We start from the raw sequence: 20,893 nt of genomic DNA on the forward strand, positions 1-20,893 counted from the left end.
AACATTTAAGGACTTTTAAAAACTCCATTCCTGCTGTGCTACTTACAGTGAATTGAGGGGATTGCATGTAAGTCGCCCACTGTTGTTCCTCTTCTCCCGGCCTCACTCTGCTTGTCTGTCCTTAGACTGGGAGCACCTTGGAACAAGGACCATCCGCGTCACAGCACATCCTACCTCTGATCCAGTGCTTCTATTAGGAGATCTTGAAGCGCCCTACCAAGGAGAGGAGTATCCCTGAGGCCTGGAGGGGTGAGGTGGCTTGCCCAGGGTCATCCACCAGCAAACCGGGGAACGGAATCTAGGCCTCCTGAGTCCCAGTCTAGTGCTTTACCCACTAGGCCATGTTGCCTCCCACTAATTCTTGAGTGATTGGAGGCACCCAGCCCCGCAATGGGTGCCACTGTCAATGAGTTGTAATGAAACTTATCCCTATATAATTAACTTCAACCTCCTCACTGAAAGAATCCTACCAAACCCTGTAACTAAACGTTAGAAAGGGGAATTGGGGGTGGGGGGTGAGGAGAAGTGAGGAAGTTGGTTAAAAAAGCTTCATTGCTTAATAAACGGCCTTTATGCTGAGCCTGAGGATTTGAACGTCGATATCAAACAGCAGGGAAATTAAAACCCTTAGACTCCCCGCAGCGGCGCTGTGTGAGGCCTCAGTACTTCAGGCCTCTCCAGGAGCCTCCAACCCCAAGGGTGCGAAGCCGGATTCTTCCCCCTGCCCGAGTGGGACCCACCATAGGTCCCTGGATCCTTCCTGCCCCTTGGGCGGATGGTAAATCTCCGGCCTTAGCGTGCGGGTCTCCTGGGACTGTTCCCCGCACACCCCAGGCACCCGCCTTTCCCCTTCCCTGGCCTCCGGGCCTCACCCGCTTCACTTAACCCCCCGTCCTGACCCGATTGCTCGGGCTCGGGGCCAAAGGCACCTGCCCTCACCCAGCTCCTCGGGCTGAGGCAGGGTTGGCCCTAGGGGTCGGCGGGCTGGGCGACCACCCGGGGCGCACCTTGCTGAGTGGGGGTTTCCGGAGCAGGGGTGTCCTGTCCCTCCCTCCACCCACTTGGCAGCCGTCTGCAACCCGCTGCCCCTGCCCTTTCCTTGCCCCCTCTCCCCCTGGAGCCCCCCCGGCCAAGCTGCTCCCGGGAGCCTCCTGATGTCAGGGTGCCCCATCCCCCTGCCCGGGTTCCCTGCCTCCGCTGAAGGGTTTGTGCGGCTGCCTCTGGGGCAGGAGTGGGAGCTGCTGGCGGCTAGTGAGACTAGTGAGTGCTCTGCTTAAAGAGACAGTGCACGGCCTCTAATGCACACTCCCCCCAGCACACACACAGACACACACACTCACTCCTGTGGCAACATGCAGCCCCCGTATGACAACACCAAGTCTGCCTTGAACCGCAGGCCTAGTGCCAGGCACCACAAGACCAGGGTGACCGATTTCATAGGGACAGTCCCAATATTCGGGGCTTTTTCTCATATAGGCTCCTATTACCCCCCACCCCTGTCCCGATTTTTCATATTTGCTGTCTGGTCACCTTACACAAGCCACAGTCGCAGCAGTAAGGAAGGCAACACACCAGACACCAGGCCACCCTGACTTCTGCGCTGCCGCGGGCGGTGACATTGCCCTCGGAGCGGGGCACCCGGCCAGCACCCTCCGGGATCCGGCCGCCCAGCCAGTGCTTCATTTGTGCCAGGGCTGAGCTCTGGCGCATCTTTCAATGCAAATTTAGCAATGGGAGGAGGCAGTGGGGCCCGGAGGTGATAGGGGTGAGAAGCCTGGGGGGCCAGGGCTGTTGTGGGGGTTGCCAAAATACAAGTTCTCCCAGGGTGCCATTTTCCCTAAGGCCAGCCCTGGGCTCAGGATGTCACCTGGTTAATTTACATAATTTAATTTTCCTAGGGCTCAGGGCATCATCTTTTGAGGATCTGCAGGGCCTTTCCCCAGTGAAAGAGCCTTATACAGTAATATCCTGAGCCTCTATTAACAATCACCAAAACCAGACAGCACACGCTAAGCCTACAGTGCTCCCCACTCCCAAGAAGACAGAATCTTCCTGCTGGCCAGTCGGGATCAGGTCATCTGGGGGACTCCAGCTTCCGCACGGTGTGGTTGGCAGGGTTTTGAGGTCTGGCAGCTCTGATCTCGGGGCTGGGTCCTGGAGTTGGTTCCCAAAGAACTTCCTTTTGGACCCCAGTTTATATAGTTAAAACTTAGCTCTACAGTAACCAGTCATTTTAAACTAATGCATTACAAAACTGTATTTTTCACCCAACCTAGCCCACTATGAAACAATTTTTTAGCCAATCAGACCCCACCACCTGAGTTGATTTAAATTTTGACACAAACAGATGAAAGACCAGACAGTGATAACGATAGGGAAGCAAATGGAAGCACAGACAAAAGTAATCGATGGTATCTTTTCAACCGAAAGTGCTGGTAAGCGGTGTTGCCAGACAGAGGGTTACCTTGCGAAGTTCCCTTTGCACATCTTAAGATTTGTCTGTGTGGTCGCTGTTGGTGCGATTAGGGCAGAAATGTGTCTTAACAACCCGATATCATATTGTTTTGGTGCAGTTTAGATGGGACGTGACTCCCTGCTTCTTAGCTCACGGCTGCTGCTTCTTCCTGCAGAAAGACGTTGGCCTACAGAACTGCACTGGATACTCCAGGTGCTATTTCTCCACTGAGTGGTCAGGTGAATAGGAGCCGGAGGCAAAGCCTGTTGAAGTCAGCGAGAAGATTTCAGTGGACTCAGCTGGGCTTTGAATCAGGCCCTGAACGAATATCCAGCTCTATGACCTTTAGGGCATTACAAATTCTTATGCTTTAAAGGAGTCAAAGACCAATTTGTTGCAAAAAGAAATTAACACAGTTTTTCAGCAAAAGACTGGAATGAAGACGTAAAGTCAAGGAAATAGTCATGTAGGTCATTAACCTCGCCACAGTAATTGAACACTCCCTTCCACGCATAATCCTATCCCGTCTATTGAAGTATAATTGGAATCCCACAGACAGATGACAGAATCGAACAGGTGCCCGCCCACAGTCTACCCACAACTCTTGGCTGGTCAGTGTGTGCACGGTCTCTCACCGGGGGGCTCTGTAGGAGTTCTCCCGCTCAGTCAGAGTGGGGAATTAAACACGCATCTCCCACATCCCAGGGAGTGCTCGAACCACTGGGCTCAAAGGCAAAAAAAGGCACGGCACCACCTCCCCCTCCTGTTTTGTGTGGGCAAGGCTGGAAGAGACATCGCTGTTCGTCACCAGGCTCGCTGCCCCCGGTGAATCCCCTTAATAACCAGGGACAGGAGGGAAGCGAGCAGCCTTCCAGCAATGGACTCTACCCAGCCGCGGAGTGAGACTTCTGACCTCCTAGGGCTGAGCAAGAGGTGGCTCCAGCAGCAGCATCCAGCCTCTTCCAACAAACAGACCAAACACGCAGGGTCCACGGGACAAGAAAGAGACAATTATGGATCAGCAGCGGAGTGATGCTCTGCCCCATGCTTGGAAATGATCTTGCCAGGAGGTCTCGCCTGCACACGGAGCAGCAGGGGGGATGGGACAGAACCTCGTAGGACGCTGGCAATCCTTGGTGATGGCACACGATGACCCATCACCCCCAGGGGACTCCTAGCCTCTCGGTGTGACTGGAACCACTGGAGGGCAGCCCCAGACACAACAGTGCTGCAGCACCACCCAGAGATCTGCTGACCAGTACAGACACTGCCAACAAACCAGCATGGGACCAGCCTGGAAACCCCTTTCTGTGAGGTGTCCTACCAGGGTGAATTCTAGGGATGGGGGAAGAGGGGAGGAAACCCATCCCCAACACAGCACCAGTTCCCCTGGAGCCCCAGGGAGGTCTGCATGGAGCCTCTGACACTGTTTCCACCTCCCTTTGACTGGGATGACAGGCTGCAGATTTATGAACAAGATGTTCTTGGCCCGTCCCTAGCCTAGCCTGCTCGAAGGCTGCTCAGCAGCCACTGTTCAGTGCATTCCCAGTCACTGCACAGGCCCCGCATCCCTGAAATGTCTCCCCTACTTTCTGCCTTCCTCAGAGTCTGTCAACCGAAAGAGAAGTCTCTCCCCCCTTCTCCCCCGATGGTCAGCGCGCAGTCCACAGGCCAGTGGCGGTTAATGAGTCTGCAGCAGCCTCTGTGCTCGAGGAGCTAGTCCATGAGCTGTCGTAGGACAGGTTCATGTTTTCAATCCTGGTATTGATTAATTGATTGATATTTAACACTGACATTCGTTGGAGAGGGTGCAGCAAAAAGCCACCAAAAGGACCCGAGGGCTGGAGAAAATGGCTTTCAGGGAGAGATGTAAAGAATGCAATCTGTTTAGTTTATCAGAAAGGAGATTGAGAGGTGACTTGATTATAGTGTGTAAATTCCTTCCTAGAGAGCAAATACCGGTAGTAAAGAGCTCTTTAATCTAATGGAGAAAGTCCCAGCAAGAACCAATGGCTGGAAGCTGAAGCCAGACAAATTCAAATGAGAAATTTAACAGTGAGGGTGATTAGCCATTGCAACAAACTCCTAGGGAGTGAATTCTCCATCTCCTGATGTCTTCACATCCAGACTGGAGCCTTTCTGGAAAACGCTTCAGCCAAAGCAAGTTATTGGGCTCAGCACAGGGGTAACTGGCCTGTGCCATGCAGAAGGTCAGACTAGATGATCTAATGCTCTTACCGAGGCAAGAGGCTGGCCTAGCGCATGTGCGGAGCCTTCAGGATCCACATTGGCCACTGGGCTCACCGTGGGAAATCCACCCCAAATTAACGCAGGTTGAGCCTGCACTAGGTTTCGCCTGGGGACCCCTCTGCAGTGAGAAACACCCCTTGCAAGGGGCGTTGCCAGCCAGGGGAAGCCTTGTCAGTGCAACTCCAGTGGATTCGGCGTGTATCTTAGAGAGAGATCTCCCTCTTCCCTGCTTTTCCTTCTCCCTCCACCGGTCTTGCTTCTGGGCTGATGCTGTCTCCTGCTCCGTCACATGCTGTCTTTACAGGGACTCAGAGTAACAGCCGTGTTAGTCTGTATTCGCAAAAAGAAAAGGAGGACTTGTGGCACCTTAGAGACTAACCAATTTATTAGAGCATAAGCTTTCGTGAGCTACAGCTCACTTCTTCAGATGCATATCGTGGAAACTGCAGCAGGCTTTATATATACACAGAGAATATGAAACAATACCTATTCCCACCCCACTGTCCTGCTGGTAATAGCTTATCTAAAGTGATTTCCAGCACAAATCCAGGTTTTTTCACCCTCCACCCCCCCACACAAATTCACTCTCCTGCTGGTGATAGCCCATCCAAAGTGATAACTCTTTACACAATGTGCATGACAATTAAGCTGGGCTATTTCCTGCATAAATCCAGGTTCTCACATCCCCCCCACCCCCATACACACACAAACTCACTCTCCTGCTGGTAATAGCTCATCCAAACTGACCACTCTTCAAGTTAAAATCCAAGTTAAACCAGAACATCTGGGGGGGGGGGGGGTAGGAAAAAACAAGAGGAAACAGGCTACCTTGCAAAATGACTTAGCCACTCCAAGTCTCTATTTAAGCCTAAATTAATAGTATCCAATTTGCAAATGAATTCCAATTCAGCAGTTTCTCGCTGGAGTCTGGATTTGAAGTTTTTTTGTTTTAAGATAGCGACCTTCATGTCTGTGATCGCGTGACCAGAGAGATTGAAGTGTTCTCCGACTGGTTTATGAATGTTATAATTCTTGACATCTGATTTGTGTCCATTTATTCTTTTACGTAGAGACTGTCCAGTTTGACCAATGTACATGGCAGAGGGGCATTGCTGGCACATGATGGCATATATCACATTGGTGGATGTGCAGGTGAACGAGCCTCTGATAGTGTGGCTGATGTTATTAGGCCCTGTGATGGTGTCCCCTGAATAGATATGTGGGCACAGTTGGCAACGGGCTTTGTTGCAAGGATAAGTTCCTGGGTTAGTGGTTCTGTTGTGTGGTATGTGGTTGTTGGTGAGTATTTGCTTCAGGTTGCGGGGCTGTCTGTAGGCAAGGACTGGCCTGTCTCCCAAGATTTGTGAGAGTGTTGGGTCATCCTTTAGGATAGGTTGTAGATCCTTAATAATGCGTTGGAGGGGTTTTAGTTGGGGGCTGAAGGTGACGGCTAGTGGCGTTCTGTTATTTTCTTTGTTAGGCCTGTCCTGTAGTAGGTAACTTCTGGGAACTCTTCTGGCTCTATCAATCTGTTTCTTTACTTCTGCAGGTGGGTATTGTAGTTGTAAGAAAGCTTGACAGAGATCTTGTAGGTGTTTGTCTCTGTCTATCCCCGATAATGTCACGGCTAACCTGGTGGCTGAACTTTGTGACTTTGTCCTTACCCATAACTACTTCACATTTGGGGACAATGTATACCTTCAGATCAGCGGCACTGCTATGGGTACCCGCATGGCCCCACAGTATGCCAACATTTTTATGGCTGATTTAGAACAACGCTTCCTCAGCTCTCGTCCCCTAAAGCCCCTACTCTACTTGCGCTATATTGATGACATCTTCATCATCTGGACCCATGGAAAAGAAGCCCTTGAGGAATTCCACCATGATTTCAACAATTTCCATCCCACCACCAACCTCAGCCTGGTCCAGTCCACACAAGAGATCCACTTCCTGGACACTACAGTGCTAATAAACAATGGTCACATAAACACCACCCTATACCGGAAACCTACTGACCGCTATTCCTACCTGCATGCCTCCAGCTTTCACCCTGACCACACCACACGATCCATCGTCTACAGCCAAGCTCTGCGATACAACCGCATTTGCTCCAACCCCTCAGACAGAGACAAACACCTACAAGATCTCTGTCAAGCTTTCTTACAACTACAATACCCACCTGCAGAAGTAAAGAAACAGATTGATAGAGCCAGAAGAGTTCCCAGAAGTTACCTACTACAGGACAGGCCTAACAAAGAAAATAACAGAACGCCACTAGCCGTCACCTTCAGCCCCCAACTAAAACCCCTCCAACGCATTATTAAGGATCTACAACCTATCCTAAAGGATGACCCAACACTCTCACAAATCTTGGGAGACAGGCCAGTCCTTGCCTACAGACAGCCCCGCAACCTGAAGCAAATACTCACCAACAACCACATACCACACAACAGAACCACTAACCCAGGAACTTATCCTTGCAACAAAGCCCGTTGCCAACTGTGCCCACATATCTATTCAGGGGACACCATCACAGGGCCTAATAACATCAGCCACACTATCAGAGGCTCGTTCACCTGCACATCCACCAATGTGATATATGCCATCATGTGCCAGCAATGCCCCTCTGCCATGTACATTGGTCAAACTGGACAGTCTCTACGTAAAAGAATAAATGGACACAAATCAGATGTCAAGAATTATAATATTCATAAACCAGTCGGAGAACACTTCAATCTCTCTGGTCACGCGATCACAGACATGAAGGTCGCTATCTTAAAACAAAAAAACTTCAAATCCAGACTCCAGCGAGAAACTGCTGAATTGGAATTCATTTGCAAATTGGATACTATTAATTTAGGCTTAAATAGAGACTTGGAGTGGCTAAGTCATTTTGCAAGGTAGCCTGTTTCCTCTTGTTTTTTCCTACCCCCCCCCCCCCCAGATGTTCTGGTTTAACTTGGATTTTAACTTGAAGAGTGGTCAGTTTGGATGAGCTATTACCAGCAGGAGAGTGAGTTTGTGTGTGTATGGGGGTGGGGGGGATGTGAGAACCTGGATTTATGCAGGAAATAGCCCAGCTTAATTGTCATGCACATTGTGTAAAGAGTTATCACTTTGGATGGGCTATCACCAGCAGGAGAGTGAATTTGTGTGGGGGGGTGGAGGGTGAAAAAACCTGGATTTGTGCTGGAAATCACTTTAGATAAGCTATTACCAGCAGGACAGTGGGGTGGGAGGAGGTATTGTTTCATATTCTCTGTGTATATATAAAGCCTGCTGCAGTTTCCACGATATGCATCTGAAGAAGTGAGCTGTAGCTCACGAAAGCTTATGCTCTAATAAATTGGTTAGTCTCTAAGGTGCCACAAGTCCTCCTTTTCTTTTTACAGGGACTGACGCTCACAGACCTCCTGTCTGAGCGGGGCCCAAACCAGGACCTCTGTAGTCCCCTCCCTTATGAGTGCTGTGCTGCGAGAAGGCAGCTGGGAGGGGCAGCGCCATCATGTGCCTGAAATTGGAACATTCACAAGCCGCCTTTTAAAATATTTTTAATTTTTAAAGCCACAGGAGCATAAAACAGGGCCGGAGGTTGCGAGCATTACTCTGTGTATTGATGTCATGGTTCTATGCTGCTGCCCATCCCCGCTGTATCTGAGCACCTTCCACACACGATCAATAGCAAAGTCCCTGGTGGGTTTCATGGCGTCTCCGACATTTCTCCCTTTTTGGGATAAAACCTCTGGGCGGGGGTGTTAGATTTTATTAATTTCCTTTTCTGGCTGGGGGCTGGGGGCAGCATGCGGGGCCAGTGCTGTGAGTGCTGGTCTTACAGTGCAAGGGGCTTTCTGAAGGAGAAGATTTTACAGCGTTAGCTGAAGCTGGTCAGACTCGGGATTCTCCGGGGCTCCTCTCTGAGCGTGTGCCACAGCCGGGTCCCCGCCGCTGAGACGCTTTATCCCCAGCGCTCACAGGCCTTGCCATCTGCCTTGTCCCCGGGGAGCGCAGCTCTCATGGGGGAGCCTTGATTAGGCTCAAAACCTTAGACTGCTCTTGGGAGCTCACCGGGCACCGGTGGAGGGACTTGCGTGTGAGCCTTCTACGCTCCTGGGGGCCGAGAGCAGAGCTGGTGGGCGCCACATCCTGCCCAGCTGGAGCAGGAGCCCAGCAAGCCAGCCTGCAGGGCGCGGCAGCAGGGTCACTGTAGCCGCCCCACACCGGAGAGGAAGGGAGGGAAAAAAGTTTCCTAGTGAGCTAGAGAGGAAAGACGGCATTGTGAGAGACTGAGGATAACCTCTGTCTTCACGAACAAGGTCAGCTCCCAGACTGCTGCGCTGGGCATCACAGCATGGGGAAGAGATGGCCAGCCCTCTGTGGAGAAAGAGGTGGTTAGGGACTATTTAGAAAAGCTGGACGTGCACAAGTCCATGGGGGGGGATGCGTTGCATCCGAGAGTGCTGAAGGAATTGGCGGCTGTGATTGCAGAGCCATTGGCCATTATCTTTGAAAACTCGTGGCGAACGGGGGACGTCCCGGATGACTGGAAAAAGGCTAATGTAGTGCCCATCTTTAAAAAAGGGAAGAAGGATGATCCTGGGAACTACAGGCCAGTCTGCCTCACCTCAGTCTCCGGAAAAATCATGGAGCAGGTCCTCAAGGAATCAATTCTGAAGCACTTAAAGGAGAGGAAAGTGATCAGGAACAGTCAGCATGGATTCACCAAGGGCAAGTCATGCCTGACTAATCTAATTGCCTTCTATGACGAGATAACTGGTTCTGTGGATGAAGGGAAAGCAGTGGACGTGTTATTCCTTGACTTTAGCAAAGCTTTTGACGCGGTCTCCCACAGTATTCTTGCCAGCAAGTTAAAGAAGTATGGGCTGGAGGAATGGACTATAAGGTGGATAGAAAGCTGGCTAGATTGTCGGGCTCAATGGGTAGTGATCAATGGCTCCATGTCTAGTTGGCAGCCGGTATCAAGTGGAGTGCCCCAAGGGTCAGTCCTGGGGCCGGTTTTGTTCCATATCTTCATAAATGATCTGCCCAATCAAATAAGTTTGAGAACCACTGTTCTAGGCTACACAACCTCTCAGCACAGTGACCCTATTGTCACAATAAGAATGGTCAGAGGGGAAGATTTTTGCATAAGAATTATAAATACCATCAGTGGGCCCTGTCCTGACCCCAAGGGGAATTTTCCCATTTGACACCAGAAAGCCCAGGATTGGAGCCCAATAACCAATGGCATAAGAGTAATTTTACATACAAATACATTTGCAGAATATACACCACACACACCGATTAATTTGCTTTCTATCGCTAGCAAGGTCATGCAGAAGACGTCAGTGAAGAATTCTGTCCAAACAGCCCAAAAGGAAGTTACAAATAAATGAGTCAATAGGCAACAAAATAACCATATTAGTAAAGAACCAGCCACTCCCTTTATAAATCTGGCAGGTCCAGACCCACAGCTCCTGCCTGGTTTATCGTCATCCAACCTCTCTTCAGACTCTGAGTCACAGATGAGATTCTAGCAGCCAAAACTCCTTTAGCGGTGGCAGCATCTGCAAAGAGGAGTTTCACCCCTTGCTAACTCGTCCTCAGTTTAGCTGGGTGAATAACTTTGAAGGCATTTGTGGGGTACCCTGAGCTGGGACCAGAGGAAATTCCTTTCACAAGGGAGATGGGAACAAGCTGCTTCCTAGCAAATTATTTCAGAGAGTTTAACTATTGGACCCCGGCTCTCAGCACCCGCTAGAAAAGAAGGGTCCTGAAAATATGATTTAGTGAGGGCTGAAATTCACCCTGTGCAGAGGAGCCTGTGACGGGGCAGCAGCCCCTCACTGGCTGGCAAAGGGTTAATAGCAGCCCTTGGAGTGGCTGTGCAGAACCCAGCCAACCAGAGGAAGGCTTAGAAGCAGCCAATCAGGGCCAGGCTGGGTCCTATAAGAAGGGCTGCAGGGCAGCGAGGAGCTCAGTCTCTCCTGGAGCTTGAGGGAGAGGGCCTGGCTGCCCGTAGAGAGAAGTGCGTGCGACAGAGCCGTGCTGGGCAGGGTCGGGGGAGCAAGTGGAGCTCCAGCCCGGCTGGCTCCCAGACCGCGTCCTTGACACAGGGGCCGAGTAGGTGCTGGGGCTATGGAGAAGTGGCCCAGGGAAAGCAGGTAGCGGCAGAGGGGAAGGAGAGGCCATGAGCAGCTGCCAGCGAGAGGGTCCGTGGGTTGGGGCCCAGAGTAGTGGGCAGGCCTGGGCGCCCGCTTTGGCCCCACTGGCCGCTGAGGGAAGTGGCCAGCCAAAGGACTGCAGTTTGCCCCTGAGCAAGGGGCTGGACTAGGCGCTCTAGTCCATTGCGGCGAGAAGCTGGGCAAAGGACTGCGGGCTCCCTGGAAGCGGGGAGACAACGGAGTTGGGGCACAGCCGGAGGGCCGTGCCCTGAAGAGGACGCCACAGTTCGGGAGTCCCAGACAGCGGAGACGGTGGAGAAGCAGTGACGGGAGTGAGACACTACAAGAGGAGGGTGCCCTGCTGGACAGAGCGAATTCCCATAGCAACCGGTAGGAGGCACCGTGGGTGGTGAGCACAACCCGATACAGAGCCAGACCAGGCCTAGACACCACTTCAGCCCTATAGAAATCCCCCTTGTTCTCCTTTCCCCCATGGGGGATTTTGGTCTCCTGGACCAACGCACCAATCATTCCACCCTGACTCCGGCCAGTCCCTTTGGCTGCCATTTTCCCCCAGTCACTCACTTGGCCCAAACCAACGCCCTTCACGCGGTGTCTGTAAATCACAAGTTGATGTGAAATGGCTGGATCGTGAAATGTTCGCATAGCGCCTGCCCCCCGGGCTCCTTTAACAACAGAGGGATTTGGGTTTGGGGGTGGGGGAAGAGTGGACCCAACAGGGGACTCTGTCTCCACATCCCATCCCCTCCTACTCGCTGTGGTTCTCGGTCAGTTCTTCATCCGGAACCTGGCAGACCAACCCCACGGACGCTCCGTTTTCTCAAGCACTCCAGCCCCGAGCCCCTCTCGGCCACGGTGGGAAAAGCACAGCACAGGCTGGAGCAGGGAGAGCCAGGGTGTCTTCGTTCCCGCCCCCAGAAGGTGCCTGGGGCAGGGAGCAGCAGAAGGCAGTGCCCGGATTGCTTGTTCGGACAGTTAGCGGGTGGAGGGAAAGCGCGAGATAAGACGCACTTGGTTGTGAGTAAAGCACTTGACAGAGCATCTCATCAAAACGTACTGTCCCGGCTGACCCAGCGTCAGCAGAGACCATCCCACGGACTGAACGCTGGCTGCAGACGTGTTAGCCAAGAGTAATAACAACAGGCCACGGGACGGAGCTGGGAGCAGGTGCTCAGCGGGTGCCACGGCTGTGTTACTGGGAGCTCCTGATTTATGCCATTTCTTCACGAATCACCTAGCAGAGGCAGTAAGAGCATGTTATTAGGGAAGCAGCATCTGCCCTGCAGAGAGTCAGTGGGAAGGAAAGAATCCAGGAAGCAGGAAACACTGATCGGGACCTGGGGGAAGACAGTGGACAGCAGCAGATTAGACAGGAGCTTCCAGTCCATCCTGGCACCTGAAAAGGCCAATACACAGAGGCTTTGTGTAACGGAGCAAAGGGGTGACAGCCCCCATCTCTCTGCCTTGGGATAACCCCACTGGAGACGGCATGCTGTTCAGGGCTCCTCAGGAGAGCTGGAAAAATACCGATGGCCCGTTCAGAGAACAGCCACAATGTGATCTGGGGGCACAAGGGATTGACTGGTGAGGAATGAGCAAAAGAGACAAGTAGGTCCAGCTTCACTGAGCAGTGACCTGACGGGACCCGATAACAATCCGTGGGAAACACGGGGGGGCGGGCACGGGAGAGAGAATTTTACAGTAATTCAAGGTGGGGATGACTGGACGAAATCAAGGATTAAAGCTGAATGTCAGAAAAAAACTTCCTAAGGGGGAGACGTTTCAGGCTGTGGAACCACCCCCCCAGAGAGGTGACACCCCAGAGTTTGGGACACGTACAGTTAGACGGACCAAGCACGGGAGGGAACAGGCGTGCAGTGCCAGGGAGAAGTACTAGAGTTTATTAGAAGACTTATTAGTTCTTTTCCAAATCTAACAACTAGGATTCTAGGCTATCCACACGGAGAACGACAAATTTTAACGTTAAAATGACCCTTTGCCTAACTACAAACTAGCAACTAAACCCAAGTCCCTTTCACACAAGATGAGAAGTAGTCAGTGTCTATTAGACTGTGCACGGACCTCACAAGGGAGCGAGGGGCGACCCATCGCTGGAGAGGGTTAACAGGCTGGACATATTCCTAGAAAATACAGAGTAGAGCCCGACCCTGCATTGGCTAGGAATGGGCAAAATGACCAATCGGTCTTTTCCAGCTCTAACCAGTCTCTGTCACTGGAGGGTTTTAAGAGCAGGTTGGACAAACACCTGCCAGGGATGGTCTAGATAATACTTAGTCCTGCTGGGAGTGCAGGGGACGGGACTAGACGACCTCCTGAGGTCCCTCCCAGCCCTAGGACTCTGTGAATCTCTGTCAGACCTCTAGGTGGTCTCAGTGAGATGGTCACTTCTCAGGTCAGGGATCAGGCCGTACGCAGTTGTGAAGCCCGGCGCACACTCCTGGTGGGTAAATAGTCAGTAAGAGAACAGAGAGGAAAGAGCACTACAGTAATTATTGCTCCAGGGCATTGCACCTGGAGTCCTCAAGTCCACACTCGACTGAGGTTTTCTTTCATTTCCCAGACTGTCACCGGCCCGGCTGGAACAGGCGCTGTCCGTCAGGTCTGTCCAGTAGCTCCACTGAGGAGCTGCTGGCATAAGCCATAACTACAGCGCAGTAGCAAAGTCTCGCCCGCCCCCCAGTACCCACTGGGCCTGACCTAACAACACCACACAGCACAGCACCCCCCGCCCTGAGAAACCACTGGTCTTCGCCAGAACTATCCCAATGAGCACGACGCTCCCGTGTTTGCTCCACACAGGAACGGGCAGGAGAGTCCTGCTAGCACCCTCCGCTCCTTTCAGTAGTAAGATGAAGACCCCACATCGGTCAACCCGGGCCATGTCATTCCCAACGCCCTCCAAGCGCTGCTCCATAAGCCAGATCCCTTCCCAGAAATCTCCCGTCCCTCCTGCCAGACGTTCTCTAGCACCTCTGGGGGTTACGTCCAACCCAGCAAATGGGATTAGTACTACAGTGTTGGCATCCTTCAGGGCAAGACTCGGGCCCTTGTTTTCATTGGAATTCGAGCTGCGTTGTGCAGGGAATGTGCAGTTGTGTTTTCCTTAGGGATGCACGGTTGGTTCGTCAGCGCAGGCCTTCAGCCTGGGAGCTCCTTGTGCCAGGGAGCCTGTTATTTCATCAGCACCACGGCATGTCCAAATCCTAAATTACAGCATTGCTCCTCCTCTGCTCCTGCTCAGGGGACGTAGCATGTCTCTAACTCCCTCCTTATGTACACTGCGTTAAGGCTTCCAGAGGCATTTGGCTTGGGGCACAGACAGCAGAAGCGGGTGCATCTGGAGGAAGGGGTTGAACGACTCCCCGTCTCCGTAGCAGGACAAGAGTCTCTCCTCCGTGTGGACGGCCTGGTGCACCGTCAGCTCCTTCTTGTGGCTGAAGATCTTCCCGCACTCGGTGCAGGGGTAGACCCGCTCCACCGTGTGGGTGAGGTGGTGGGTCCGCAGGTTGCCCTTGTACTTGAAGCTCTTGCCACACTCCACGCAGGTGAAGGGCCGCTCCCCCGTGTGGATCCGCTTGTGCTTCATCAGCGTGGTCTTCAGGTTGAAGGTCTTGCCGCACTCGGCGCAGACGAAGGGGCGCTCCCCGGTGTGGATGCGCTGGTGGGTGATAAGGGTGCCCTTGCGGTTGAAGCTCTTGCCGCACTCGGTGCAGGTGAAGGGCTTCTCCCCGGTGTGGATGCGCTGGTGCTTGATCAGCTCCCCGTTGTGGCTGAAGCACTTGCCGCAGTCGGCGCAGGCGAAGGGCCGCTCCCCAGTGTGGATGCGCTGGTGCCGGGTCAGATCCCCGTTGCGGCTGAAGCTCTTGCCGCACTCGGAGCAGCCAAAGGGCCGGTCCCCGATGTGGATCTTCTGGTGCAGGATGAAGGTCTTCTTGGCGCAGAAGCCCTTGCCGCACTCGGCGCAGACGAAGGGGCGCTCCCCGCGGTGGATCTTCTGGTGGGTGATGAAGTTGGCCTTGCGGTTGAAGCACTTGCCGCACTCGGTGCAGGAGAAGGGCTTCTCCCCGGTGTGGATGCGCTGGTGCAGGATGAAGGTCTGCTTGGAGCAGAAGCTCTTCCCACACACGTTGCATTCGAAGGGCTTCTCGCCCGTGTGGATGCGCTGGTGCCGCATCAGGTCGCCCTTCTGGCTGAAGCTCTTGCCGCACTCGGTGCAGGTGAAGGGCTTCTCGCCCGTGTGCACCCGCAGGTGAGTGATGAGGTTTCCCCGGTGCTGGAAGCTCTTTCCGCACTCGGTGCACGTGAACGGCCGCTCGGCAGCGTGGGCTCGCGGGCGTTTCACCGGCTCGGTGCTGGCGGCCACAGCCCCCCTGCGGTCAGAGGCCGAAAGGGATTTCTGGCTGGGGTTGCTTGTCGGGGCCGTTGGCACCTTTCCCTTGGGCTCAGGGGTTGTCTGCGGCCCCTCCACAGTCACTGTGGGTCTCTGGAGCGCTGTGATGTTTCCCTGGGCGTGTTTCACTTTCCAGTGATTAATGCTGGGTTCTGTCCTGAGCAAGCCTGGGGAAGCAGCCTCTAAGCCTCTCATCAGCAAAGCCCTGTTCGATTTCACATCCTCTGGCTCTTCCCCAGCCTTTTCAAACACGGTAAGAATTTATTGGTCACTGTCCCCACCCATTCTGGAATTCTTAGGTAGCAGAGAGACAGGGGTTAAGATGGATTCAGACTGGCCAGAGCTCTCCTGAGTCATGCTGCCGTCGAAGCCATCTTGGCTCTTTCCCTGTCTCTGCCCCTGTGTCCCTAGTCCCACGTATGCATGTATCTCCCCAAAGGTCAGCTATGAACCCATCTCCCCTTTGTTCTCCATCTGGGGCTGTCAAGGTTCCTTCCCCACTCTGAGCTCTAGGGTACAGATGTGGGGACCTACATGAAAACCTCCTAAGCTTACTTTTACCAGCTTAGGTTAAAACTTCCCCCAGGTAAAAACTATTTTACCCTTTGCCCTTGGACTTCCACTGCCACCAAATGTTTATCCGGGTTTATTTTATTAGGAAAGCGTTGTTTGGAAATGTCTTTCCCCCTAAAATCCTCCCAACCCTTGCACCCCACTTCCTGGGGCAGGTTTGGTAAAAATCCTCACCAATTTGCAAAGGTGACCACAGACCCAAACCCTTGGATCTTAAGAACAATGAAAAAAGCATTCAGTTCTTGAAAAGAAGAATTTTAATAGAAGAAACAGTAAAAAAGAATCACCTCTGTAAAATCAGGATGGTGAATACCTTACAGGGTAATTAGTTTCAAAACATAGAGAATCCCTCTAGGCAAAACCTTGAGTTACAAAAAGACACACAGACAGCAATATCCATTCCATTCAGCACAGCTTATTTTCTCAGCCATTTAAAGAAATCATAACCTAACGCATATCTAGCTAGATTACTTACTAAGTTCTAAGACTCCATTCCTGTTCTGTCCCTGGCAAAAGCATCACACAGACAAAGAGAGCTTTGTTTTCTCCCTCCCGCTTTTGAAAGTAGCTTTTGAAAGTATCTTGTCTCCTCATTGGTCATTGTGGTCAGGTGCCAGCGAGGTTATCCTAGCTTCTTAAGCCTCTACAGATGAAAGGGTTTATCCTCTGGCCAGAAGGGATTTTAAAGGTGTTTACCCTTCCCTTTATATTTATGACAGGGGCCTTGGCTCTGCTTCCTTGCAGAGAGGTGGGGAAAACCTCCTTCCTCTTGGCTGCTCGCCATTGGGGTGACACACACACCTCATGTCCCCTGCTCTGCCTCAAGCGCAGCTATTTAACACTTTACACTCCATGCACAGCAATGCAAAGCTCAGAGGTAAACTGAGGCACACAAAGGAATCATAAAAAATATTACCAAAATTCCCACTTTGTCACACCCCTCTCCCCTGCAATTTCACTTGGTTTCAGGATTCTCCTTCCAACATGGCTGCTCAGTGTTGCTATGCGGCTGTTGAACAGTTTATTTGATTTTTAAGGCTCTCGTGGTCGTTGGCATCAACCTTGCACAGGTCTCGCCTTGCTCAGAATGTCTGTCTCCCATGATTCCCACGGGGCGCGAGCCACAGGCTGACTCAGTCAAGATGGTTCTTTACAGCAGGTGCCCGGGAGGCTGGCCCGAATAAAGATGGCCTCTCTCTGCCCGTGTTCCCAGTGGGACTGAAGCCAGGCTGCCCTCAGGGCCCTGTGCTCCATGTCTGGAAACTGGGCAGGAAATGGGGAGTTTGGTGGGAGATGGGGGCAAGAGGGAGACAGCAGAGTGCAGGGGAATATGGGATAGGGATGTAAATATGGCGGTGGGGGGCAGGTGGGGCCAGGAGATGGGGGCAGATGGAGAGGAACAGAAAGGCAGTTCCCTAAGCTCAGGGGAGGATAAAGCGATCCCCTGTTCCATTTTGTATTTATGGCCTGAAATGCTCACAAACAAATGGGGGCAGAGCGGCTTCCCCGAAAGGCCCCTGTTAGAAACCTGCCGGCTCCTTACTGGGCGCCGGTAACCAGCAGCACAACCTCCAGCCCGCCCGGGGCTCCGTAACCCACGGCAAAGGGAGGCCAGGTCTGCCGGAGGGCAGCAGGGCCCTGGCTCGGGGGGGCCAGAGGCTGTGTGAGATCAGGAGCTGCAGGCCAGAGGCAGCTGTCTGGGAACCGGCTGTGGAGCCAGGCTGGGCGGCTTAGGAGCGGGGAGGGAAGGATTGCTAGCTGGAAACAGCCTGTTGCAGGCAGGGGTGCAGTGATTGCCAGGGCAGGGGGCTGCTTAGGAGGGGCCTGCAAACAGGAGTGTGTGGGGACAGGCCTGAGCCAGATGCACCAAGGGACTGAGCTGTGCCTGAGGAATCTGCAGGCCAGTGCACGATGCCTTCTCCAGAAGGTGGTACAGGAAACGATATTCCCTCACCCACTGTGTCTCTCTGAGGCTCAAACATGTGACACTGATCTTTAGGTAGTGACCTGAGGGGAGAGGCAGCTGTAGCTAGCTGGGACAGAGGCTTGGCACAATGTGGGATTCATTCCTTTATCAGCCCTGACGGTTCTGTCACCTCAGAAGAAATCATTTCTGATGTTAAGAAATCATGGTAATCAACACGGTAATAATCAAAAAACTCCAGAACGGGGGAAGGGTTGATTGAGGTCTGGGGTCATCCTTCCTGGTGGTTTGGTGTTAGAATGAGGTCTGGAAAAGACAGACACAAATGCCTGATCCAGATCAAATCCGTTTTTATTAAACTATAAAACTACCGCTACATGATTTAATAAAAACTTGGAATACAGGAACACACAGGGAATGGACTAGAACATACTGAGTGTGGATACACCCGTCATCGAATAAAGCTTGTCTAATTACACGGGTTATTAAATGCAGATTGTTACAAACACACACACTGGTTCTTGATTATAGGCTATACTGGAATAACAAGGTAATAGAGGGAAGGTAGAATTTGCTCGTAAGACACACCAGCTCCTCCAGCGCAGTTCTGAACAGAACCAGGTAAATCAGTCCCGGCAGGGACGGGTCTTATCACCCAGCACAGCTAATGAGCACGAGCAAATAAGCAGGTGTGAGTGAAATATCCTCAGCGTGAACGGTGATTTCAGCTGCCAGCGTGACTGGGCACTTTCCATCTGCCACAAAGTCTCTGATACAGCTGTAGCAGCTGGATGCTTCTAAACCCCTCTCAGGGCCGACCCGAGCTTCGTTATAGTTAAAACATTAGTAAATAGTCTTACTAGCCTTCCAGCCACTTCTGTTCCCCTCCCAGCTGCTGCTCCTCATCCTAGTGGTCTCTTAGGCTATGTGTACACTGCAATTCGACACCTGCAGCTGGCCCGTGCCAGCTGAGTTGGGGCTGTTTAATTGTGCTGTAGATGTTTGGGCTCAGGCAGGAGCCCAGGCTCTAGGACCCTGCAAGGTGGGAGGGTCCTAGAGCCCAGGAGCCCTAATGTCTACACTGCGGTTAAACAGCCCCTTAGTCTAAGCCCTATGAGCCTGAATTATCTGGCACGGGCCAGCTGCAGGTGTCTAATTACAGTGTAGACAGACTCAAATTTCAGTGTAGACATCCTCTTAGAGCCCCTTTTATCTAGTCTTGCACCCCACAGCAGAGGTGAGGAGCTAACACCTGGTCTGCGAGCAGGGTGGATTTCCAGGGCTGTCATCTCTTTCCTTCTCTTCAAGGGGTCGCTGCTGAGCTTTGTTGCCAGGGCTGCTGCCGTTTGCTATCACATCCTGAATTCTGTAGCTCCTGTTTCTCAGTGTAACACTCTCACTGTGGGGACTTTCCAGCAGCTGAGCTCCCCAGCCTGGCTAATTCAGAGCTAGACAGTTAGAGCTAGACAGTTACCCGCTTGTAGGGCAAAATTCTCCTTCTGCAAAGGTCTTGAGCCAAAGCACTAACTGGAGTGAGGGCAGGGCATGGTGCCAAACAGAAGGCACGAGTTCTGTCCATTTCTCTGCCCCGGACCAGTGAAAATGTGCAGATTAAATAACTATACACATCACCACCAGGGAGCGATTTCCCAAGTTAGCTGTGTCCAAACCTTGTGTGCAGGCAGCCAGGAGGGACTCGGCCCTACAAGGACAATGCTCAGATATGGGGGGGAAAGGGGGTGTTTTGTTCTATAGCCCCAGTAGTGCACGAGGTGCTGTAAAGTTTATGAAAACTTGTTTATAGGGTTAATCCTATATTCTGTTGTCTCTCCCCAAATTCCATTGACGGCCGTAGCAATCTGAGGGTGGGGGGCAAGCACTCTCCCCGTGACAAAATAAAGCCATCCCCAACGAGGGGCGGCAGCTTTTTCGCTGGGAGTGCAGCTCCCGCTGCCGAGGTGCTGTCCACACCTGTGCTTTTCATCAGTAAAACTTTTGTTGTTCGGGGGGGTATTTTTTTTCATACCCATCAGCAACAAAAGTTTTAATGATGAAAGTGCCAGTGTAGACATGGCCTAAGACTTCCATTCTGACCATACCCCTGATTCCCTTTCGCCGTAGAGAGCCTCACAGAGTGGGAAACTCTTGCCCGACAGCCTCTTAGGTGGTATTAAAGACGGGCTTAACTGTACCTTTTGGGGAAAAAGAGATAAAGTTTGTTCGGATGCTCTGAAGCAGCTGCTGTGCTTGCTGAAGTCCAATTCTATTTCTTTTAAGACAAAACAGGACAAACACACGCACAAGGGGAGAGACAAGAACACAGAAGAGAGAAAATGCAGCTGCTCTTGGAGGTGCTGACTGTCCCTTGCTGCTGATGGAACAGCTCCCACCCACGCCCTGATTAACCATTCTGAGACCTGGCAAATCTGTCCCAGCTTCGGCCTCTTTAAGGCTTTGCTTAACATATACACTGGGTCGCATTCTCCCCTTGCAATAGTTTTGCTTAGGGGTAAAACTAAATTGACTTCAGCTGAGTCACTCCAGTTTACATGAGTGGGAGAGAAGACTTGGGGTGAGCGTAACATTTCTTTTGGCTGCGATTACTTATTTCTTGTTGTCTTGTTTTCAGCTCACAAACCACCGGCACGGAGAGACAAAAGAAAAGCGTTGTCAGCAGCAGCATTTGGGAGGAAACGTCTCGCTGTGGCCCTTACACGGGTGCAGCTTCGGTTTGAGCAGGAACACAGAGAGCGCTCGTACAGACGGAACAAGGGTTTCTAACCCTGACCTGAGACACTTCCTTGTGAACATCTGACACCGAAGCAATTTCCTCTGAAGGAGTCCAGCTGCATTTTTTGTTGTTTTTAGAAAAATGGTTTCCCCCCCCAGATTCCAGGGGCCAGATTCTGCTGTCAGTTACACTGGTGTAAACTGATGTCAGTGCAATAAAAGTGGGGTAAGTCAGAGGAGAATCAGGTTCTTGAATCTTAAAAGTAAATGTTATAAAACAACGAGAGACACCAATCGTGAATCACAGCTCAGCTACATGCTTTGTTTAAACGGCGCTTTCATTTTCATGGATAAGTTGCAGTCAGGTT

The sequence above is a fragment of the Lepidochelys olivacea genome (assembly GCF_965140295.1).
Source record: "Lepidochelys olivacea isolate rLepOli2 genome assembly, chromosome: 2".
Lineage (NCBI taxonomy): Eukaryota > Metazoa > Chordata > Testudines > Cheloniidae > Lepidochelys > Lepidochelys olivacea.